This window comes from Stegodyphus dumicola, chromosome X2 (assembly GCF_044657685.1).
Source record: "Stegodyphus dumicola isolate Sdum_Otavi_A_Nest chromosome X2, ASM4465768v1".
Classification (NCBI taxonomy): domain Eukaryota; kingdom Metazoa; phylum Arthropoda; class Arachnida; order Araneae; family Eresidae; genus Stegodyphus; species Stegodyphus dumicola.
In genome coordinates this window covers 130,614,240-130,640,216 of record NC_140781.1, presented here as the reverse complement: position 1 = coordinate 130,640,216, position 25,977 = coordinate 130,614,240, and the positions used below count along the sequence as shown (strand labels likewise).

General features: G+C 33.4%; 1 protein-coding gene across 2 annotated transcripts in view; it reads right to left on the bottom strand.

Moving 5' to 3' along the window:
* LOC118188269 (uncharacterized) overlaps positions 1 to 25,977 on the bottom strand; it is a 282,549-nt gene that overhangs the window by 233,655 nt on the left and 22,917 nt on the right. The window contains exon 2 of one of the 2 annotated variants that reach the window (XM_085809316.1): positions 12,856 to 12,957. The exons of the other annotated variant lie outside the window; for it this stretch is intronic. The gene's annotated coding sequence lies outside the window, so the exon portion shown is untranslated. The remainder of the gene's footprint in view (positions 1 to 12,855; positions 12,958 to 25,977) is intronic. 2 annotated transcript variants of the gene reach the window in all.

Below are 25,977 nucleotides of genomic sequence, written 5' to 3'. Positions count from 1 at the left end.
GCATGTCAAACGTACGAAGGCTGTTTGCCTAAGAATGCCGGCGTGGAGCACTTTCCAGGGGAAACAGAATTCATATTTACCTTTCACGTGGGAAAACAACGGAAACACCCATGCAAACCCATGCGCCTGCATTCGATATCAGGTTAATTCCTCTGTTAAGAATACAGCGTTCTTTATTTTAAAAGTTTTTGATAGCAAGGCTTTATTTAACTTTTTCTTGCAGTATTAAGTCCCACGAAGGCATACATAAAATTTTAAACTGATTTGCTTAAAGAAAGTATCAGAATCAACGTATTGTAATGATTTATCATTCAGTTCCTTATACAAGATTGAATGCTAGATAAATATGAAGTAATAACAATGAGTTGAAAATTACCGTATTTCCGCCCCCTCGCTTTTTTAGCGTAAGGCTCTGAAAATTAAAAAAAATATTCGCATCATTTTCTCCTTCGAATGATTGTTTTTGTGTTACTAACAAAGCTAAACTATCAGCGAAGATCACGTCGAACCTTTGCTTTCTAATTATTGAACTTTGTGCCGGTGAAATAGATGAACCGACTCGTCGAAGCAAACACGAACTGACATTCAATCAACGATTTCGCCTAGTCAACTGCACACTCCACATTTTCGAATTGTTTATGGAGGATTCGATGTCTAAAGAATAGCAGAGACAACAATAAGAACGAGCAAGATTCAAGTTACAGGAAAGTAGAAATTGAGATATCTTATTAGATATTGTAACGTTAGTATTTCTATGTATTTTTAGTGGAATGTAGATTTTTTTTTGAAGAAGTAATATTGGGATAGTTATCTGCAGTTTATCCAACGACTGCTTTTCATTTGTTATGTTCTTACTGTAACGGAGTCCTTCGGAAATTAAATTATTCACATAATTTCTCTCCCTCGATTTACGAAAGATAAAATTAATTAAAAAAAGGGGGATAAAATACGGTATATAAAATTTGTGATAATGATTTTCGTCCCATTTTAGATATTAAATCATTAGTAATTATTTAAATTTTTTATTTGCTTTTGTTAATTGATTAAATAAAAGCCAGCGATTTGTGCATGTGCTCAAGAATATCGATTTAAATTTGTAATTTTAAAACTGTGTTCCTCAATACGTTTCGAAATTGAAAGTTAACTATAATAAATTATTATTAACTTACTTTGCAGCAATTGCGCAAGTAGTAGTAACTTGTTTTCGCACTAAATGAATTTATTTTTTAAATGTATTTCTAAAATTTCACAGCCAATAGGGCGCCCCTTCTAGCCATTCACGTGAGGTATGTGCCTCACTTGGCTCACCCTTGTCCTAACTCTTCTAGTTACATCATCTTCAGGGGATTCTCTTTTCTATATTTTTGTACTACCTTTACGACTTTTGTATTTATATTTTTTGCACTTTTTGGCATTATTTGCACCATTCTAAATCAATAATTATGCAATTAATGATTTAGAATTGTGGACACGTTTTTTCCCCGCAGTGATTTACTGCATTTTTTACCGACTACTTTCTCCAGGTTTAATATGCATTGGGTTAAATAAATATTTATTTAATTTATTACCACCAGTTACTGCAGCTTACAGCGCATAATTGAATACTGGATTAGAACTTATTCACTTGCTATGTGTTTATTTCATACCTTCCACAAAGAGGAACAACAATTCCCGGAAGAGCGTTGACGAAAAAAGTTCAAAGAAAAGACACTAATCCGAAACTAAATCCCCGAAGAAATGTTGAATTCTGGGATAGGTATAGAAAGCATAAGACATAAAATTATGCATCGTATTAAAAAAAAAAAAAAAAAAAAAAAAAACTAAATGATGCTTTCTAGAAGAAAGTTAAGTACATCTTAATTTGAAGACATAAATATAGTTATCTGAAAGTTTAAAGTTTCTGTGAAGCTTTGAGGTTTTCAAGCAGTAAAATAAAATAAGTTTCCTTTCAAGCCACTTAATCCATTTCCTCCGCTTTAACAAATTGTTCTGCTGAAAATCACTTTTCTTTCTTAAGAAGAATTGAAATCTACCTACGTATTAAAGCCACAATTTCCTTAGAACCACAGCAATAAATTTTAATTTAGCTGATGGGTTTAGATTGCGAAGGTTCAATGACCGATTTCCGAAGAATATAAAAACTTATTAAATTTAAACTGTCTTACAACTACTATCAAGCCTTTCCTACACTTCTGTCATTTTACATATCGTACTACATAAAACAAGTAATTCAGTAAAGATATTTTTGAAGTTATTTCTTACCAGCGCGTGTTATGTAACTGCTTAAAAGCCGAAAAAATTCATATGCTGATATTTTGACAGAAATAATTATCCTGATCTTTCCTTAATTCAATTTGACCATCATTAAAATTTTAGTAAAATATATGGTAACTTAAAAATATAAGCACTACAAAATTATAAAAGTTTATACATCATATACCTACTGGAATTTCATACCGCGAGTAACTTTCTTTGAAAGGAATTAATTAGATGTTTTTCTAATTCTAATATTTCCAGTTTATAATAAGTGAAATGCAAGAAATTCCAGTTTAAAACTCTGGAAAAATTAAAACTATAATGGAATTAAAGCTCTTCTAATGAAATTGTAAGATTCCTCTCTCCATTTTTCATAAATTACTGAAAATGTTAAAACACATTTTTTTCTGAACAAAAAGTAGTGATACAATTACAATAATGAAATTTGCTTCATAGGTTTAAAAAGACAATGTGTAGATAATAAACTGAGCATTTTGCGTCATCGTAATTTGCACATATGAAGGCATTGTTTTGATTTTATTACATCCACAGAAAAATAATAGTAAAATTGTTTCTTGTCTTCTAATGGCAAAATCTAAGCACATCAGGGAATACATTATAAAATTAAGGTACACTTGTTGCATTATAAAATTAAGGTACGCTTATTGGAATTAACATTGCAAAAGAACTGCCTTTAGAGGAAGCAATAACATTACACCTTTAAACTTAAACATTAAAAAAATCACTGTTGTCTATACCAGCGTCCAAACGTCTTTGATCACATACACTTAAGGCCAAAATAACTGTACTCAAATATAATATAAAAAGTTATACCCAGTATAATATAATATAATATATATATATATGCGTGTATATATGCGTGTAGTTACAAATAAAATTATTTATTCTTTATTCATTTTAAACAATATACATATGTTTAAAGTTAATTAAAAATTTACATTTTGAATTAGAGTTTAATGTGAGCAGTGTGACTGTATTTGTTTAATAATATCATAAAAAAGTCTGGTTTGATGCTCTGTTAATGCAGTACGAAGATGTGGTTTTAATTTATTTCTGTGTTTGATTTTAATTGTTGTCATTGCAGAAAACGTTATTTCACTCAGGTATGTAGAACCAAATGTTAAGAATGCATTCGTTCTGGGCGTACTAAATATTTGGGATTCAATCTTCTCTACCAAATTCAGATTGTAACTTTGTTCTTTTACTCAATTAACTGTTGAGATGCTGTCCAAAGATTCTGAATTATATTTTTATATTTTCAGAAAATGGGTTCATGAACGACTGAAATTCTGTTTTAATTCTAGGAAGATTTGTAAATTGGTTGTAAGGTAACCATAAGCCATTTTTTGGCGTACTTACAGTATCACTTCGTGTACCCCTGAAATGCGTTTACCTCACTTTGGAGACCACTGGTCTATGCTATAAAAAATTGCACATTAACAAAATAAACTATCTTCTGAACAATAAAGACCTGCAAAGTGTACCTGGCATGATTTAATCGTTTGAGTCAACAAATCCCATTATCAAGCTCGTAGTTTCCAGTTTCAGCCTTAAGTAGAATACATAAGAAGGTTTTTGACTCTGGTAACTTAGTTCGTAAGAGGAGTTATTTACGTAGAGCAGGGTTCAAATCGGAACAGAAGCCTTGGTTTTTAAAGCAGAACTTCACTTTAGAAGAAACTGGCGGATGGCAAAGACTTTCAGCCATCCTTGTCCTTTTGCGAAACATATGCTCCAATTTTTGTGAAACTTGTACCAATCAGATTATAAAGTGGAAGAGTTGAATTCAACTGGCTACATTAACTCCCTCCATTTGAAACTGGTTGCTGGCTGCGATTCTTCAGCAGATAACATAGTCTCTCGAAATTAGAAAATTCCGAGTTGAAATCTCAGACGGAGACCAATTTATTAAAAGTTGCCTATGGGACACTTTTAAGGATTAGACGGAAGAAACGACTTTGTTTGCTTCTTATTATTATCTTCAGTTAAGAGCTTTTGGTGCATTTTTTATAGGGAATTGCTGGTTCATTAACATTAGAAAAAAGGATGTACGCACAGATTGTATTGCGATCATTATATATATATATATATATATATATATATTGCAATCAGTTTACTTCTGTCCCTGTTTATATATATGTACCCCCTATCCACAGAAGTCCTTTTATCGGGCCTTTTTTTTACAACCTTTGGTCGTATATATATACTTCGAATTACGAATGTGTTTCAAATGACGGAAAAATTCATGCTTTCGCATTTTTAAATTAAAAAAGATTGTATGAAATACGAAATGTAACTTTTTTGTATGTTCCTGCGGTTCCCATACTTATCTTTAGGAAAATTTTATAGGCATAATAAAATAATAAAATAAAACCAGTTTAACTTTCGTACTGCAAAAGTTGGATTAGCTAATTAATTTCGAAATTTACGTTTCTTTGACGTCATTTTCAACTTGCCTTGAGAGGTCAGTCAGGTTAATCAGGTAAAATAATTTGAGGTTGGTCTTTTTCCCTTAAATGCCATTCAATGATATTCATTTTTGATTTACTAGTGCGTAATGTTCTTTTATTTTGTTACAAATGATACTCCGAAAGAATTTTCCACAAATAATTTTTATAAGCTTTGAAAAGTTAGAAATACGTTATTAATATTCTCATGAATTTTTTTTTTTTTTACTTTAGAACCCTAATGTGAAAATCCTACAAAAATTTATTTAGAAAACTAGAAACTAGAAAACTTTTAAACAAGAAATGTTTCTTTTTTTAAATTTATGCAAAGAATTTTGCGAATTGGCAGTATGACGATACTGAAGCCTGTCAGCGTTTTCTAGAAAAAGTGATTATATTAGTCATTTAAATGGATTCTGTAAAATTTCATGAATAAGATCTCCTGTTTGAAAAAACAATTATATTAATCAATACTTTTCACGAAACCATGCATAGAAATTCCCGTCACTTAATCTATTGACATCAGAAATCTCTTCCTAAACAGATATTTTATCTTTAGTTAAGTACAAATGCAAACATTTCACTCTTGAATTTATGTATGGCCGCTGAATATGATGCCTATCTTTAAACCTAAATATCTCGGTTAGTTTTCGTCGTACGGGAGTCATTCTTTTTATAATGTTCTTTTTAATAAAGAGTTTTCCGAAACGGGAGTATAGTGAGTGGGAAAATGTATAAAAGTTAGGTTTCGTAATTTTTACAAAATTGATAATTGTTATTTTAAAATACTCAAACATGAGTATTTGTGTCTTTTAAAATATTTTTGTAACTGGAAGTATGTCTACAGTCAACGGTTTCGAAAATAAAAGCCGATTAAGGTTTATACATACATGCATACATACATACATACATACAAACACACGTACATACATACATACATACATACATACAAACACACGTACATACATACATACATACATACACAAAATAAGGATTAATTGTTTTAATGATATTATAAGATTATTAGATTATGCATATGCAGATATGGTTTTATTCCATGTCTAATGTGAATACGAGCTAGCTTCATTTAGAAAGTCTTCCATTAAGTATTCTTTCCCTTAGGCAGATAGCCTTCGTGCGCTCGGCTATATTCAAATAATACAGGTCTGCGATGAAAAAATTGTTTAAAAAATTTCTCAGTTACCCTAACTGTATTTTTTGTGCTGATTACGAAAAAAAACAATAATAAGAAGAAATCCATCCCGTTTAGTTTATCTACAAATCACACATTAAGTTTACACTTCTAAAGTTTTTCTGGCATACATACAAAATATTTTTTCTAGCGTTTAAAATCTATAACATATTAAATTTATTAAAATTTTATCCTCATTATTTAACATAACAAAGTTACCAAAGTAAAATTAATATAGCAACGTGACTCAGCCTTTCTTTTGTTGCACGGTTTCTTTTGTTGAACGTTTGCACGGTGCTCTCAGAAAACATCAGGGCCCACCAGCGGCCGAGCGGTAAAGACGCTGAACACTGTAGTTCGGTTCGAGGTTCGAATCCCGCGAACGGGCTGGCTGCATGGGCGTTTTCGTGGTTTTCCCCGTGAGTACCGTGTATGCGAGCCAGTTTCCCTTAGAAAATCCTCCACGAAGGCATTCCTCCTGTTAGGCAGATAGCCCTAGTGTGCTTTGCCATAATTGAATAATCCAATAATCCAATCCAACTCAGAAAACATCATGAAATGTTTCCTTGCATTATCATACATTATCAGTCTTTGATTGGAAGAGGGGAATGGTCGTTGTAGGCTGAAGAAAAAAGAAAAGAAGGCATTGATTACGCCTATAATAACCATGAAGTGGCAGGTTGACTTTATAGACAAAGGTGCAATCTTTCTTGTTGGCAAGAAACGGGAATTTTGGATTTGAACAAATCACTGGAAGAAGTATTTTTTATTTGCTGTGCGCGTAACATGTCGAAAATGCCTAAGTGAAATGATTAAAGCCTGAAAGAAACGGATAAACTGCTGAAAGATTATGATACGTTTGGTAAATGCAGCCAAAGAGAAGTAGCTTTTAAACTGGAAATTTCCCAAATAGCACTCTGCAGTTTACTTAGAACAAAGAAATAAAATTGACGAAGAACTAGAAAATATTGCAAATGTCTGAAGGAAGCGCAAGAAGATGGAAAATCGAGAGACATTGAAACAGCTCTTCTAGAATGGTTTCAGACTATGAGACTATAAAATGTTCCAATTTCTAAAGCTCTTTTGATTACAAAAGCTGTAGAATTCGCTAAAATGTTAGGAGAAAATTTTGTGTCAACTGACGGACGGCCCACAAGATGGAAACAGAGAAATAACGTAGGGTATCGGAAACTAGTTGGTGAAAATTATCTAGTTGATTAAACTAGTTGGTTATCATTCGGCTGAGAAATGGGTAAAAGACGTTTTACCCGAGTTTCGAAAAGAATACAAACCACAAAAAAAATTATAATACAGATGAAACTGCTCTGTTGTATTGAGTATTACTGGAGCACACATTAATGTTAAAATGTGAAACAGCAGCTAGTTTTAAGAAATTAAAAGAACCAATTTCTCTCAATTAACGGGCAATATGGATGCAACAGTTAAAAAGACGCGAGTGGTTACTGGAAAGAGTAGAAAACTTCGGTGTTTAAAAGGAGTCCAGAATTAGCCTTGTAGACTTGAAAAATGAGCGTTGCCCTCGCCGTGACTCGAATCTCGGACCTCTCGAATACGCGCAGAGTGTGTTGACCATTACACCACGAAGGCATGCTAAGAAGGCGGGAAAAAATACCTTATAGCCTTTAACATGCTACAATAGTAAGAATTTATTGATGAAAAGCAGTATTTTTACTAATTCCCTTTGGAAATGGGCAGAGATCTGAAGAACGAAAAAGTAGGTTTACTGTTAGATAACACTGTGCTGCACACCACTCTGATATCGTTCTGGAAAACATTAAAATAGTGTTTCCTTCTTAAATACGATTTCTATCATTTAGCCATCAGACTAAGGTATTATAAAAGTTTTCAAATGTAATTACAGAAAAGGAATCGTTCAAAAGAAGATAAGCAAAATCGAATCGTGAAAATGCAAGCACTTCGAAAGAGATAACTAAGTCGATATCTTTGCTAGAGGCTAAACATATTATAGAAAACGTCTGGGAAGCAGTCTTCCAAAACACAGTTAGAAATTGCTAAACAAAATGTGAGTTTTTATTTAGGTTTTGGTTTGGTTTATTAGATTACGGCAAAGCACTCGAGGGCTAACTGCCCTTAAGGGAGGAATGCCTTCGTGGGGGACTTTTTAAGGGAACTGGCTCTTATACACGTTACACATGGGAAAAACCACGAAAACACCCATGCAGCCAACCCGTTCGCGGGATTCGAACCTCGGACCGAACTACCAGTGTTCAGCGACGTTACCGCTCGGCCGCTGGTGGGCCCGATTTTTATTTAGAAGCCGTGTAAGAATTGAAAACTATTTTATTCCTGATATCAGTGAGGTAAATAACGAATATTCGTGTTTAGAATACATTGGAATTGATGATAATATTGAAAACACTGACTACGGTATTATATAAAGGGTTAAAATAGCTGCAGAAACTAAAACTGACAGTAAAAGTGATACGAGAGAAGTGAACTATATGGCCAACCTCAGCTGAATCGAGAAAAGTATTGCAGCTCTAAAAATCCTTGAATTGAAAGGTGGAGAACATAAAGTTTTACGAACTTGAAAATACAGTTTAAAGATTGATGACGAACAATGCGAAACAAATACGAAAACAAATACAGTTCTTTGTAAACTTTAAAATTCCTTCAAGCATGCAATTATAAAACTGTTTTATTAAAAAATATATATAAAATAATTTCTAATAAATTTCCAAATTTAGTTTAATTTCAACTTAAATTTTTAATTAGTAATTTAGATATAATTAGTCTACTGTCTTATTTTTTATACTGGTATCTTCCCTTGCATTCTTTTCCCTTTGTTTACCTAAGCTATGCCAGAAAGCACTTTGGATACCCTTTTTCGTGTTTCGCAGCTCTTTTATAAATAAATTTAAAATTTATTTAGAAATCGGTATTTCTTTTACAAAGTCAAAAACTCTGCCTTCTTCGACTCGTCGAGTTGGAAAAGGGAAATATCGAAATTTCTCATTGCGTTTTACATTTCTCGTTTATACTTTGCTTTACATGATCTATTTTCTACTTCATTTCTCTGACGTCAGCATATTTCATTTATGTGTCTCAACCAGATATGCATTTTTATTCATATTTTGAATGATCAGAGAACCAGAGGAAACAGAAACACGGATTTTTGACATTTTTTGTTGGAAGAATGAGTAGCTTCTTGGAAGTAAGTATTTGTTTTCCCTTCGTTTCTTACAGCTTTGTTTTCTTTTTTATCTTATTCTCCAAGAAATGAATTTGTAAGGGAAGTGTATAGGTGCACTTGTGATAAAACAGAAGGAAAAGAAAGGCTGAACTGAATTTTCTGAAATGATCATGCTTCAGTAGTCGAATTTAAGCCGTCCACTTAATCTGCGACTTGCACGCCATTTCGCCAAATGTTTCTTAACTTTTTCTAACAACCCGACAGAAATACACTTTTGGGAACAAATAAATATATCATCCTTAACGTAAACTCAGATATAAACTTAAGCTAATGAATGAAATGTATTTATCATAGGATTTCACGATTTCCCAGTCCTCACCCCCTCAAAATAAGAAATAATTTACAAAAGAGGACACAAGAGAAAACTTTAGTGCGTAGTACTTCTATATTTAAAAATTATGAATTTAATCAGGACACTTTTCATGTATTCATTATTGCATGGTTTGGTTAATCTTTGGATTATGGTAACTTGGCGATTTTTTGGCGAAAATTTGGCAACCAACCCTGCTACAGCAACCTGCTAGTTTTTTTTTGGGGGACGCCATTTTGTTTTCACAAAGTAAAGGCTTTTTTTTTTTTCTTTTTTACTCAACATTTTTTTCCAACAATCTGCTAGCCGAATTACGCTTATGCTAGAACTTTTATGGAACAAAAGTGCTTAATCATGACGAAGATTAGGTGCGGAATTGGTAGAAAGTACAGAATCGCCCACTGCTTGCCGCGTTTTTAAGAATTGAACATACACGGTATCATCCATGTACACGTCGGCCTATTTTCACTTAAGAAAACATCCCAGAATTGCACAAAAATGGCATTGCGCACACTCTTGACTTTATCCATGTACACTGCTAAAGTCCTAGCTAGTAACCTTTATCGCCTTACCAAAATGTCGCCAAACTACCTGTTACCATATTCCAAAGATTAGCCCATGGTTTTTCGACCCGTTCAGGTCTTGAAACACTCTAACGAGGAAATTTGCTATCCTAATAAATCAGTGATTTGTTAAAAATTTAACTAAAGCAAAATTTTTCAATTAGTTACCTACTCAGATTTCTAAACAGGCAGGCAAGTTGCTTGAAATCTCGTAAGTGGGAGATTATTAAGATCAATTATTCAAAAAAATTGCTGAATAAGAATGCAAAAACTCTTAAAATAAGCTTAATGTTTGTTATTCACTTGAAATTCACTGCAATTAAATCTCCTACTAAATTTAAACGCCATTAAGGTGTTGGAACCACGCAGCGTAAGGGATATAGACTGCGATATTTTAATACGCGCCATTATTCCTCAGTTCTTTACCGACTATCGTTACGGACTATCGATTTACCGTTCTTTACCGACTATCATATGTTTGCCTTAGACAAAGAGTAATTTATTTAACAAAGTTCGAATTATTTTTCGTCTTCGCTTAATCTTGTCAACATGTTAAGGTCTATTTCGCAAAGTAGTTTCCTAATCTTCAATTAGGATAAGTTCAGAAATCTTACTTTTATATATTCTGCTTAGAATCGTGCGCACTGTAACAAACACCACTTTAATCGTTTATGAAATATTAGTACAGAGTTAAATTCAGTCTGCAGTAGCTTGCAGATGTAATATCTGTTACCATATTTGTGCTAAATGCTTGCTACCGGCGCCTATGTATTTGTAGCAAATTATTAAATTCCTCCCTTTATTTTACTTCCTTATGCGAAGTACAGGAAATAGTACAATCGCTGAAAATTTCGCGTATCATATTTAACCGGAAATATACATTTTGACTATTCCCGAATCCATCTAGACGATTTTTTTTTTTTTTTTCCGTGACGTCTGTACATACAGACAGAATAAAGGAATCTTTCTTGCAAAATAGATTGTAAAAGGGATTTAAAATAGATTCAGATGGTATTTTTTCGTGATGTCTGTACGTATACGTAGGAAATAAGTCTAAATGAAGTGCAACAAGAAGAGTGTATAATTTAATAGTCCGTACAAAGAAGTCATTTGGAATCAGAAAAGATTTTTTTAAACGATTCCTTCCATTGACTATATTAATTATTTCTGTTGCAATGAATTAGAACTGATTTTGTTAAAAGCTGAAGCTCTTATACTACATAACATATGCATATCTGACTTATCCTGGTTGAAAATTATTGGTCAGGTTTAGTTGTAGTACAAATTTTCCAGTTCTGAAATTTATTAATGATTTTAATTTCTATTTAGAAAATATTTTCCAAAGGCAGCAAAGCACTTTGCACTTTTCTCTAATACCTTTTTTTACAGCAAAAATAGTCGAACCAAAGACTTGAATTACATATTTTATCCGTATCCTTATACACTGAATTTTAATTTGTCAACAATTTTGCTTGCTTGTTTTTGTTTATTTATCATATGATAGAATGTTATAATTCATCTTTGCGTTTGAGATCCGGTAAACCAAACACTTATGCAATTATATATGTAAATATTTAAATTAATGCATTCGGTTAGATAGCTTCTCAGTAAAGTAGTAAATCTTTACTAGAAATTTATGCTTAGCATAGTGATTTTTAAAATGTTCTTGGATTCCTTTGTATTTTTTCTCTTCATTTTGCCCTGGATTCATCATTGCCTAACATCTTGAATAAGTGTTTATCAATGAAAGGTTTTAGAAATTTAAACAATATTAAAAAGTATAAAGTACCTTAATAAATATTTTGCTTAGCTTCGAAAATAAAATCAATACATACTGCCAGCTCATGAAAATAAGTCTTTACATCAAACTAAAACTCAAATTAAAAACATTTTCATTTTTAAAAATACCTGCGCCTGTTTCGGCATTTCTTATCTGAACGTAAATAGTATAAACAGGAAATCATCAGAAGTTTAAAACGCGTATTAACATTTCAATAAATTTAAAAGAACGACGAAAGATATATAGAGAAGACTGAAATATGTACCTTACTACAAAATTTGAAAATTATCATGCAGATTGATCTTGAATGTAAACAGTACACACACACACACACACACACACAAAAAAAAAAAAAAAAAAAAGCAGTGTTAAAAATCTTTCAATCCATATATTTTAGTGTATTTTAAATATGTTTTGTTACTACATTTTCGGAACAAAATAACATTTACTGCAAAATGTTAATAAGAAATAAAAGAAAACCTATTTAAATTATTCACTTTCTTATGATGGTGAACATCGCACTTTTATAGTATCGAAAGATAAGTAAAAAAAATCTTACCCATCGTCGGCCCGCACCAGTATGTTCTCAAATTTCTAACCTAATTTACAATGGGTAGGTTTGGTATGGTTTAGTTTAGTTGAATATGGCAAAGTACCGCCAGGGCTATCTGCCTTAGGGGAGTGATGCCTTCGTGGAGGACTTTCTAGAAAAAGTGGGTCGTTCATACATACGTTACACATGGGGAAAACCATGAAAGCGGCATGCAGCTAGCCCGTTCGCCTGGAATCGAGCCCAGGTCGAAACCACTACTGTTCAGCGATTTTAACCGTCGGCCGCTGGTGGGCCTACAACGAGCATGATTTTATCCATAATTAAAAATAATAATAACACTTGATAAATAATCCAGCTTATTATTATTTTCAATTATTATTTTCTTTTAATTTTTACATTAGCTTTTTCAATTATTATTATTTTATGTTAATATGTAAAATGTTAAAAAAATTAGTTGCAGAAAGTAGGGAAATTATTTTAAGAAATCATAAAGTTTACCTCTTTTCTTCTTAGATGGGCAATGGGCTTGTGGTCGGGAACCAATGTCAGCTAAGTCCGTCTAGAACCTGCCAGCTATTCCTTTGATCCAAAGATCCAAACCTAAAAAAAGAAAGTCTGCCATCTACTCGTTTCTCGAAAATAGTCCGACACTGAGTTAAATCGAAGACAGCCAGCTTTACTTTTGGATTCAGCTATTCTCTTCCTCTGGGACATATTTATCCTTATTTCCAATTGGGCTGTGAAGAAATATCTTAGGCCCTCCTTTTGTAAATAAATGAGTTTTTGTAAATAGATAAATAGGTAAAACAAATGGGATAGTTACCAAGTATCACTAATCAGAATCTTTCCTTTCACCTTTACAAAGTGAAAAATAATAAAGGAAGATTATTAGCTTAATAACTGATTAATGTTCATCATCTTTATCGCATGTACACTGTAGCCAACCATACAATTTACCTATTTTTACTGTCATTTTTTTCAAACTTTCTTAAAATATATTTTAATTTATTAAAAAAAGTAACATGAAATGAGTAAAGAGGGCTTGCTTATTTTATTTTTTATAACTACTAATCAATCTCTGCAGTTTCTTTAGCTACTCATTTCAGACTAAAAATCTCATTGAATATAGAATACCTTTTGTTAATTTAAAAATTAAGATATTAAATTATTATAAAATATAAAGGAAAATTAAGATATGAAAATTAAGATAATATGTTCCACTCACGAAGGCAAAATACAGCTAACTAAATTTCAGAAATGTCTCCTATCTTTCCTAATTTTTGTAAATTGTAATTGTGCCCCTCCCTCCTCCTATGAAGAAAATACTGACAGGATTGGATTACTTACTTAAGTCAGAGCATACTGTACTGTCTATCTAACGGATGATATTTCTTTGCGGAAGAGTTTTCTAGAGGAAACTGTCCCTAAACTTAACGTTAAACACCTTTCAGACTTGCTAGCTGCCCTCAACTACGCATCGAAAGAAATATTTTCCGGGCATCTTCGTTTCCAGTAAATCCGATTGGTTGATAGACGAGAAGTATATTCTCTCCTTTCCCTCTTATGTTAGTGTATGAGACATTAGAAATTCCTCCACGAAAGCATCCCTTCCCTGAGACAGATGGCCCTCGAGTGTTTTACCATAACTAAATAAACCTAACCAAACCAAACCTACGCAAAGCAGATTTGCAGGGGAAGTTTTCTTCAGCCTCGTTAAATATCCCGGGGGGTGTGCGCAACATATTACTGAGCGGAACTGTTTTGACAGAAACCTTCCTTTCAAACTAGTGTTGGTGTGTGTGTCTACGGTGTGTGTGTGATTATGGCAAAGCCTCGAGGGCTATCTGCCTAAGGGGAGGGATGCCTTCGTGGAGGACTTTCTAAGGGAAACTGGCTCGTACAAACTAGTGTTGGAAAAATATTGTACGTTTCTTGGAAAAGTTCCTTATCGAATAGCGCGTGGCAATATGTGGTAACCCCATCGTAGATGAAGAGAACGGAAACCCTATACAAGGAATACTACTTACAACACTTACAACTGCATACACTTGATACTAGCACTAGTAGTCACTGGTGAATTTAATGGGTGAAACAATTACATTAAATTTTAAATAACAGGTGGGAGAAAGAAATTATATTTTGCTACATTCTTTAAAGAATGAAACGAATATTAGTAGTGAGACCTTTTTCATCCTGCTTTTATTATTTAAAAATAAAGTAACGGAAGTTGACTATTAGTATGAAACAAAAGGGGCAAGCTCGACTCCCGCGCATGGCTTAGCAAAATATGCATGTTCTTGCTTTTCTTTTCTAGAAGGTGTAATATCGGTAGCAACCTACGGTATAAACATTTTTACTTTATCACTTTAGTTTAATAAACAGTGTCTTACATTCTTTTAAGAAATGTAACAAATTTTAATAACGCAATCATTTTCATTATTTATTTGTTACTATTAATTAAAGTAAAGATAAGTATGATTTTCTTCTTTTTAAAAAACAATTTCAATTGCATTTTAATCAATAAAAAAAATGCTTTCAGTTATGGACGAACTGCCCGGAGAAAAAAGGTGTGTGTGTGATTATGGCAAAGCGTCGAGGGCTATCTGCCTAAGGGGAGGGATGCCTTCGTGGATGACTTTCTAAGGGAAACTGGATCGTATGCACGTTACACATGGGGAAACCACGAAAACGCCCATGCAGCCAGCCCGTTCGCGGGATTCGAACGTCGAATTGAACTACCAGTGTTTAGCGACTTTACCGCTCGGCCGCTGGTGGGCCCTGGAATTTTTAAGGGAAATTGTCTCGTATTTGCATTACATAACAAGAAAACCACGAAAACTCTTACGCAGCTAGCCTGTTTTCAAGGTTTGAATTCAGGTCGAATTACCAGTATTCTGTAATTTCACTGCTCGGCAACCTTTCTGGTGAAGTAGAATCTTGTTTAGCTTAAGTTAATCGTGAAATGTGTGTATTATAGAAAACATGCATTACTGAAACTGTGCTCTATATTTTTGAACCCATATTGTTATTCCTATTATAACCAATTGCTTTTTTACGCATAATATTTTTTTCTTTTTTTTACTTTCTGTGGCTATTGCAAAATTTAATCCAAGCTCTCTTAACACAAAATCCCTCCCTAATCAATGCATTCACTGGGAGCCAATTATGGATAAGACAGTGGTTACTCGGCCTGGGTCCACACTCCGACGAAATGGCTGCCGGCATGTGGTTTTTCCGGGATAATGGTTAGTGATGCTGACTGCCGTACCGAAAGACCCGGGTTCGGATCCCGGAGAAGATATAGATATCTGTAAGTGTATATTGATTGTGGGGCAAGGGACCACTAAAAGGCCAAAATCATCTCGAGAGGTTGGTGGTAGAGGAATGAGAGTACCTGGGACCATTCCCTTCGGGAAGTTATCTCTCTAAATACCAAATTGAGGCGGAAGCTTAACAGTTAGCTAGGTACAGCAGTACCTTTATAACCTATGGTATTACTAATTTACCGAACTAGTTTCTACCTGTACCTGTGTAACATGAGTATGAACTACTTTCTTTTAGAAAATCCGGCAGATCCCAGATCGGCAGACAGCCCTTGCGTGCTTTGCTTTAATCAATTAATTAACTTAATCTAAGCAATGAGTGTCTATCTGGTCGTTGCCAGGTGGAAGCATGTGTGAAGTATAAACTGGATGTTATAACATGATGGTAAAAGCCCCATATTGACGAAAAAATATTTAAGGGAAATAAAAGTACAAGAGCAATACACCATATTAAAATAAATACCACAATCATTCAATTGAAAAAAAGATTAGGAAGTTATCTTAGTTGTAATCATACAATTTACTTTTGAGGCGTAAATAAAGTAAACAGTCACATCCTGAGCTTCAGTCGATTTCGATAAACTGTGAATCACTATACGTAATTTGGGCATTCCAAAAATAAAGCATCGCCTGACCCTACCGGAAACATGCTTTGAGCGTGGAATTTATCAAAGACGGTAAATTTGCTGAAAAGCAGCGTTCAAAGACCTCTTTGTGGCTTATCGCCTATGATGTCTATCTACATGTGCGAAAAATACGCTTGTAACTGAAAGCTTCAACGAGATCATTACCGATGACGGCGCAACCCTTTTGACTAATGCCAAGACAAATAATAAAAATATATTTGGATATTCGAAGCATAATTCCCAAGAAAATTCAAAGGAAAGAATGAATCTCGCAACTCTAAAAATAATTTAAATAAAGGTAACTCTGACAGTGGCATATGGGAAGAGTATCCTTATCAGAAAAAGCTTTAACTCAGTTTTCTTCATAAAGAGCAATTCATAAATTGGGTTACATAAAAAAAAGATGGATTTTGCCAGACGCACAAAATATTACAGATTTTCACGAATTGTACGCAAAAATACAACAAATTGCTTCAAACAATCAATCTCATAAGTTACAGCCATGGATCTAAACATTCTTCTGTTTACAACATATTATTTATAAATTTAATCTCACTTCATCAAGTCCTTTTGTTTTTCTCAAGGCTGTACTACGAAATTTCGAGGAGCATAATCGCGCCATGACACATCTTTTGAGATCCATTGGGCTTGAGACTAATTAATCTACTGACTAAAGTAACCGTTATAATATTTATTGAAGCTTAATCCGTCTTCTGCATGCCATCTGCTGCACGTTTTAAATTTTTCTCAAGAGCTACTTCATAAACAGTTTTGGATACTAGAAGATTAATACCAAAATTTAGAAACATATTCGTTTCTCTAACATTTTTGAAAGCTAACATCAGAAGACAAGATTAGATTTACGAAAATAAGCTCAACGTTTGTTACATATAACAAGTGAGAAGACTTTGATCATGCTTACACGATTCAACCATCTCAAAATTCAAAAGCTAAAATAGGGATTGAGTAACCTGGCTTCAGCTGGAGAAATTCGGACTTTTCGTAACAATTCACGATGTTCATACGAATTTACGTTCTTAACTTTTGGAAAGATGCCAAAAAAATTAAATAAAACGTGAAATGAGATGGCAGTATGAAATGCCTTGCGTCTTGGGAAACCATGTGTTCGACGGAAAAGTGCTGAGCACCGAATTATTTTCATGCAATCAGCTGTAATGCTATTTTTTTCAATAATTGTTTACATAAGTTTTAAATCTTCGTTTACTCGCCTGTTTTTATGTAATCTAGCCCCCCATCTAATTCTTTAGACCTGGCTGTATGTATGACTTTTTGTTTCAAAGTGAAACAAATCTTTCAAAGTTATCTTCCTTTCAGGTTTCTAAAATTTTTCAGTTTTTACGATTCACGAACTGTTTTTTTTTTCTTTTATCCTGCTTCAGTAGAGCTCCGTTCAATACACAGTTTTTCTAAACTTACATTAATAATCAGACGCAAATTAAACTTTGCACTTGATAAAAGACTTGTACTATACTTAGTACACTTTGTGCAACCAAAATTTTTCTTCTCGTATTATCTCCATTCATGGTCTTACTCATTTGTATTCTTATTTTAAATCAAATGCCAGAATTTGATTTAAATCGGAAATTCAAATGAGTAAGATTTAAATAATATATGAACTTCGACAAAATTCTTCATACTATCATCATAATGTCTATAAAAGCAATGCAAATAGCATAAACTGTAAAATTCTATTATATTAATATTAAAAAGCGAAATGAATGCATTAACTTGAAATAAGATAAAACTTATAAGAAACTTAAATGATTGGTTGGTTCGGCTGTTCCTAACGAATTCTAAATAAACAAAGGTTTGGACTTTAGTAGAACAAAAAGTGAGGGATTTTATTTCATTAACGCTGTGAAATTACTTTAAAAGTGTAAATAGAATATTTTATTTTTCAAATGTTTCAAGACTTATACACTCTGGAAATCAAATTCAAATTGAAGTTCCTGCCATTACCGAATATACTGCATACGCTCAGGAAGTCAGTTGCAGATAATTTATTCTTGTATTCTGAAAAGATGTACTGAGGAATTTCATTTGCCTAATATTAAAAGTTACTAATTTTTATCTAATAAAATAAGGTCCAAAAAGGTTATTTTTTATCTAATAAAATGGGGTTCATGAGCGCCAAGGAAATTAATTCCTCACGAGTTCCTTTCCTGGTGCTATAACATGCTGGCTATATGGAATTTTCCTCTCATGTGTAACTGAAATATGAGCCAGTTACCTTCATAACGTCTTACACAAAGGCATCCTTTATTAAGTCAAATAATCCTCAAATGCCTTTTGCACATTTAGGTAACCCAACTAGCTTACATAATGATAGGTGTTGGTGTAGTATTTAATTATGGCAAAGCACATTAGGGCTATCTGCCTAAGGGGAGGGATGCCTTCGTGGATGACTTTCTAAGGGAAACTGGGTCGTATACACGTTACACATGGGGAAAACCACGAAAACACCCATGCAGGCAGCCCGTTCGCGGGATTCGAACTACCAGTGTTCAGCGACTTTACCGCTCGGCCGCTGGTGGGCCTACATAATGATAGGATAACATCAATAATTGGTTTGGTTTACATGATTACGGCAAAGCCTCGAGGGCTATCTCTGCCTAAGGGAAGGGCTGCCTTCATGGAGAACTTTCTAAGCGAAACTAGCTTGTATACACGTTACACATGGGGCCCACCAGCGGCCGAGCGATAAAAGTCGCTGAACACTGGCAGTTCGGTCCGAGGTTCGAATCCCGCGAACGGGCTGGCTGCATGGGCGTTTTCGTGGTTTTCCCCATGTGTAACGTGTATACGAGCCGGTTTCCCTTAGAAAGTCCTCCACGAAGGCCTCCCTCCTCTTAGGCAGATAGCCCTAGTGTGCTTTGCCATAATTAAATACACCAATACGTTACACATGCGGAAAACCACGAAAACGCCCATACAGCCGGCCCGTTCGCGGGATTCGAACCTGGGACCGAACTACCAGTGTTCAGCGACTTTATCGCTTGGCCGCTGATGGGCGTTCACCAGTGAACTTATTCCCTTAATCAAAAAGGCTACGTGAATATATTTTGTGGAAATTATGGAACATTTTCAGCTTTTTCCATCAATAATTATATTTTAAAAATTAAATTTTCAGGTTTATAAATACTCAGTTTAAATATTACACGGAAACATTTTTTATCGGTTCTTCTCTCTAAGTCGTTGCCTCCGTAGCATCAATTCCTATACTGTAAAGGGAATAAATCCGGTTCTAGGTGGAAGCAATTATTATTCTAGAAATACTTTTGGAGCACATTTTTCAGTAAACTTTGTGCTCAGGTGAAAGACGTGACAGCTTCGTTTAAGAAAACACATCGGTACAATGACACTAGCTTACAGTTTACTGAGTAACTTAGCTAGAAATAAAGCTTGACAACATTGGTCTTGGCAATTTTGTCACTTCAATTAAAGAAGTGCATTTTAAAAATGATGGAGCTACATTCAAAACCGAGTTCTTGGAGACTGAAAAATTCAACCTGAATTTTATTTTTATCAAATAACATTTTGTCGCGTATAGTTCGCTTACTACTTGAACCAGCTCTTTGCAAATATTACTTATTTAATGAGACTACTGTGTAATGAAATTTATTTTCGAATTTTACATAAAATTCACTAAGCATGATTGTTCACATAAATATTAATGCTACAAATGGTAATTATCTTTAATTAATAAGCTTGCTTCTATTATTCTATTGAATTTTTGAACTAGATTGCAACATAGTATTAGTATTTAAGTTATATTTTACATTTTCTGTTAACCGTTAACCTGCCATATTCCTAATGGGGAATATTAAATTGAATTTTTTTCTTTTACTTAACTATCTATTTATTTAAATTACAAACTAAATAGAACTATTTTTAGATTAATTTATTTCAATCAAATATTTTTTTATTAAAAAAGAATGTATTCATACTTATTGTAAGTAAATATTTGTATGGCGCATATGATTTATTTTAAATTTTCCGATAGCGAAGTCACAAATCTTAAAATAGTTAAATTCAAAGTTCAAAATAATTACTGGAGGATTACTCAGTGACATTCAGTAGATCAAACATACGAAAGGAATTCATTGGCGAAAAAACACGTATGAGCTAAATATGCAAGTCGAAAATGGCAACAAGCCGAGAACAGTTTACAGGGTCTTTTTGCTCAACTATTTGGCGATAAAAATACGAAGAATTAGCAAACCTCTTTATGTTCTATATAATATGATGAACGTGACATAAATTAAGAAATGTGTGACGGGATAAAAAATGTGATATTTTCGCCATCCATTTACATGACAACAAAAATTTAAGAAACAATGTTAAAATTATTCCAGATTAAAATTTTTTTTGAATATCTACATTATTGCCATTTAATCATTGCTTTTTAACGTCGAAACTTTCTTCATTAAGGATAGTTTTTCTACTTATGCTACCGAGATTAAATTTAAGGAAAAGTCATACATTAAAAATAGCTTAAATAATACTGCAATATTTTTGTTCCATTCCGCACTGTTATTCAACTTCCGAAAAGAAAATATTCACCCTGGCTTTGGAAGCTGTATTTTCGATCTTTCGATTTCTCCCCAAGCGAAGTTGCAACTTTTGGAATGACTTTAAAAATGCTACTTCTAACTACTTCAACGGGCATTCTATTTTAGGGCTTAGTGTCATTTCAATGTTTTGCTTGTTTCTTTTGCTTCTGGCACGATTGAACGTTTTATAGTTTTACGTCACATTTAACCTTTTCTACAAATAAAATAAAAATTATGAACATTTTGGACTTAAAAGTTTTGTCATGAAAAAACATTATTGCGTCTATTCGTTTATATTTTTTGTTCAGCTGTACGTGGGTCATGTAAAATCATAGGAACCACCCTTTGAATTGATTTTTATCCTCTATATAAAAAAAGTAACCAAAGGGAATGTGCCGAATTCAACTCCAGCCGGTGAAGCTCAAGAGCAAGACTTAAACACTGAGCTAGAAACAAAAGTAGTCCTTGATTTGAGGCCAGGCTCTTGCATTTCCTAGTTTCTAGCTGTGCTAAGCATGTTTGCACTGGCTATGTTTATTTTGTATGTACTATATTCAGCTGCTTAAAACGGAAATTAAATGATATGTATTTTCTTTTAGACCTTCTGGTTAATTTTGTTTTTCATAGAACCACATGGTAATACATTTTTCATGGGTAAAAGTGTTGATACTAAACGTGCACACTTTTTCAATTTGGTAAATAACAAAGTAACAAAATACTCTAGCATCAAGCTCTTAAAAGTTGATGTTTCATGGTTCCCAGTAAAAAACTGCAGTTGAAGGACCATGAAACTGTAAGAATATTCACTGCAGTTCGCATGTCTGTTATTTTGTTTTATTATTTAGGCAATATTACATTGATAATATGGTTATCTAAAAAGTTTTAGATGCTTTTTGAATTACTTTAAGCGAATGCTTGACACCTGATGGAAAGATAGCCAGTTTAGACAAAATAATAGTACTAGGAGCCTGATTCCCAAGTCTATAAACTGAGATAAACGCCTTAAATTCTAATACATTACAGTATCTATTTCATTCTTATTTTTATTCATACGAATTTTATTGGCTACATATTAGGAACAACTTAGTATTACTTTCAATACCCACATTTATGCTTACTCTTGATTTTCTTCCATCAGTAAAGTAAGTCTTGTTAGTCTTCGTAAGCTTTACTACATCAACATGAGAGTTTTTAAAATTAGTAAAGAAACAGCCTTGTATTTGGCGTAGATTTAGACAAAGAAATTCAATCGATTTAGAGGTCAAAGAGGTTTCTCTTCATCAGGAGCAAAGAAATTTGCAAGACAAGAAAGCAGAGGGCGTTACGGTCATTTTTATAACCTACTGCAGTAAAGCAAACAGGACGGTAGCGCCATCTGTCAGCAAAATTAGTAAATTGAAAAAATTAATTAAATAGAATTTTAAAAGCGATAGGAAGGACGGTATCGGACTTAAATCACCAACTAAACAAGTTAAATCTGTGTGTCACCAACTAAGCAAGCTAAATGTGAAAAGCTTCAAGAAAATCTAATGTACCAGTGAGAGAAGGTTTTTAGGTACTTTTTGCAGCCAAAATTATGATTAAACTTCCAGCTATGATTAGCTGTCGAAGACTTGTTAATTTGCTCTTTTCAGGCATAAAATTCATGTTCCTTGAGGCGAAACTTAAACGTTCTTTTAGTCTGCTGGATGTATCTCAAACCACACTGATAAGATATGCTATAAATTCCCCAAGAATTTCAAGTCATAAAAGAAATTTTTACGAAATGAACCATGGATTTGATTGATGAACGAGAAAATGACTTGAAAAATTGAACCTATGGAGAATCCGTGCAATTTTAAAACTAACAGAAGAATAAAATGGAAGTACGACAAGGTTATTAATGCTATTTTTAACAGAGGAACATTAGAAAAATCCTCGATCAGTGGCAACTGATCTCAAATAACTGAGTTCATTAGCAACAAATGGTTCTGAGGAACAAACTTTGAGAGCGCGAAATACGCATTAGGAACAACTTAGTAAAAACTGTCATTTTTTGCCTAGCCGGGTGACATGACTTAGCATGGGGCGATAAACAAACAGAAAAGTGTTTACTGTAAGTAGTACTGAAATCAGATTCATAGCGAATAATAAGAAGTAGCCATATTAAAAAAATAACTAATAATTTCACAGCCTTTTTGAAAGCAGGGAGGAGCCTTGCGACTGCAAATTGTACTCTGTCATAAACTCGCTTCTCTATGGTTTGGTTTGGTTTATTAGATTCCGGCAAAGCACTCGAGGGCTATCTGCCTTAAGGGAGGGATGCCTTCGTGGATGACTTTTTAAGCGAAACTAGCTCGTATACACATTACACATGGGGAAAACCACGAAAACATCCATGCAGCCAGCCCGTTCGAACCTCGGACCGAACTACCAGTGTTCAGCGACGTTACCGCTCGGCCGCTGGTGGGCCCGCTTCTCTATGGTCTTACTGTTCCTTGCTATATGCCATTACATTCTAGTAAAGCAAAGTTAGATTAAGATCTCTAAACTCAAAATTTGAAAATTTTCTTTTCATTCTGAAGCTCGATTGAACTAAAGCATTTCTAATAACAGGAAAAATTCTATAAAAGACAAAACATTTCATTTCATCTTTTTTAGCTCAATTAATGTTTGTGCTGTAAAATCCAATGAATAATTTAAAAAAATAAAACCAACTTTTAATAAACAATGTACATCTGTTATTGGTCTTTTAGGTGGCTTAAAATATCTAATACATCTACATGCAGATTTCGGATGAAACAACTTTTGGGAACAGTTATGAATTTCAAATAATAGTGATAAGATATGGGAAGCTTGTAACAGGTGTTGATAATGTAAGTCTTTCTCAAATAATCTTAGAGAATAGATACAATTTGTTTAATAAAACATATTTACAATATCACGATAATAAACATTTTGAAACTATAGTATTAAAACTATTCCTTTCAGTTTTTGATTTTTAATTATTCAAAACAACTATTATTTTATGATGTTTTAGCGTATTTTTTATAGTTCTAAGCGCATATGCTTACACGTTAAGCTGGCATGCGAATAACATCAAATGAAGAATGTGGGTATTGTCCTTAAAGATTGGCGATTAAAACTTGGTTGTTCGTTCCTTAACTGAGAGATTCATGGCTCATTCTTCGCTGCGTGTTTTATTTTTGTAATTTTACATCTCCCCGCTAGGGGATGTCTGAAATGTTTTGAAATAAGCATTTTGTTAAAAGTGCAGGCAGTGTAGTTTATTTTTGCTTCCCATGACACAACTGGTGAAGCTTTTGATATTATTTAAAAGACTTAAAACATTATCTTACAGATAGTTCAGGTTTGTCTGGCAGAAGGGGAAAGCAACGAGGTGTTAAGGAACTCTGCTGCGCGTCTTTAGTCAACAGACTTCAAGGCCTTTAGCTATCTTCGTCTAGTAAATTAGAAGGCACTCTGAATTAGGTTCTCAGTAGAACAGATACATTAAACTGTCGGTTTCAAATTGAGTTTCCAGTTAAAATAGTCGCAAATTATGTTTGAAGTTCATCAATAAATGTAGAAACTAGGTAAATGCGGTGGCTTTTTGAATTGATTGAAAACAGTTATATTTGAAGGCTGTTTACGCCTTCATTTTTATTCAAAATTTCTGGCTGTTGCAAATCAAGTTCATCAGGGACTTATATAAATTTAAAGATATTTTTTGGCGCATGGCTTTTAGTTATTTAAATTTTTAATTTTAGTAGTATTTAATCTAATATATGGACAATAAATGAACCGAAAAGAGAAACCAGACCTCAATGAAAAACCAGGATTCCATCAACAGAAAGTTTGCTCTGCATAAATTGGGTACAAAAGGTGTGGTTTATTTTGAATTGTTCAAAAATAACCAAAACATTTATGCATACATAGGGTCTTGTCAATTAGATAATTTGAAACGAGCTTTAATCATCAAATGACTTTTATTGAAGTGATTCTCCTGCAGGAAGTTTTAAATGACATGCTTCAAGAGTGACTCGACAAAGTTTAATAGTGGGAAATTCTTACTCATCCGCTTATGATTCCAGAAATTGCCTCCCATGCTCCAGTTTTTACTTCGGGTCCTTTACAACATTTTCTTGTTAGCAACGTCTTCCATAATAAATAGACATGGGATAAATAAATATTTTGCGTTTAATCCAAAAGAATTCTATACAAAGGGAGCTGAGTGCACCAGGAGGCTTAGTGGTAAAGTTGCTGAACAGTATTTATTTGACCTAGACTCAAATCCCAGCGAACGGCCTGACTATATGGAAGTTTTCATTGTTTTGCTTATGTGTAACATGGATATGAGTCAGTTTCCCTTAAGAAGCCTTTCTCAAGGAATCTCTTGCTTTGCTAGACTCCGCTGTGTCCATTGCCATAATCCAAATAAAAAAAGGGGATTGAGGCGTTGCCAGAAAGAATGGCAGAAATCCATAGAAAAAAACAGTGAACACTGTACCGATAACTAACGCAATAATATATCTTTTGTCCGAAGCAACGTTTTTCAATCTTGCAAAACTTTTCGGTCAGCTCAATATAAACGATTCAGTTACGGAACTCAGACATAGAAAAAATTGAAGAATATATATAAATATGGATTTAAATGTCTTACATTTGATATATTTTATTATAAACTGTAAAAGCAGGACACAAATCTTGAAATTAAGGTTTTGTTTAAACAAAAGATTAATCAATGAGAAAGATTCCCGCTTGGTTATTATTTGGAAAAATACAACTTCAGTATCCTCTCAAAAGTGTTCCATAAAACCGCATCCACCTCTTCTTACCATGATCATTTTATCTAACATTTAAATAATATTAGAGACCATGTGAAGACATTAATCGCTGAGTCACGGGTATAAAGAATTCTTTGGTCCAAAATATGGAGATCCTGAATTGAAGATAACGTGCACTAGAAATCTTGCACTTGATGCATTTGGTTGTAATTTGGAAAAAAATGCAGCTTAATTTTCGGCACGACGGATTTACAGTGGCACTTATGAAAATTTTATCCTAACATTCAGCTGATATGCTCCGGGTCCCAGGGAAATAAACCTAGTTTTTTAT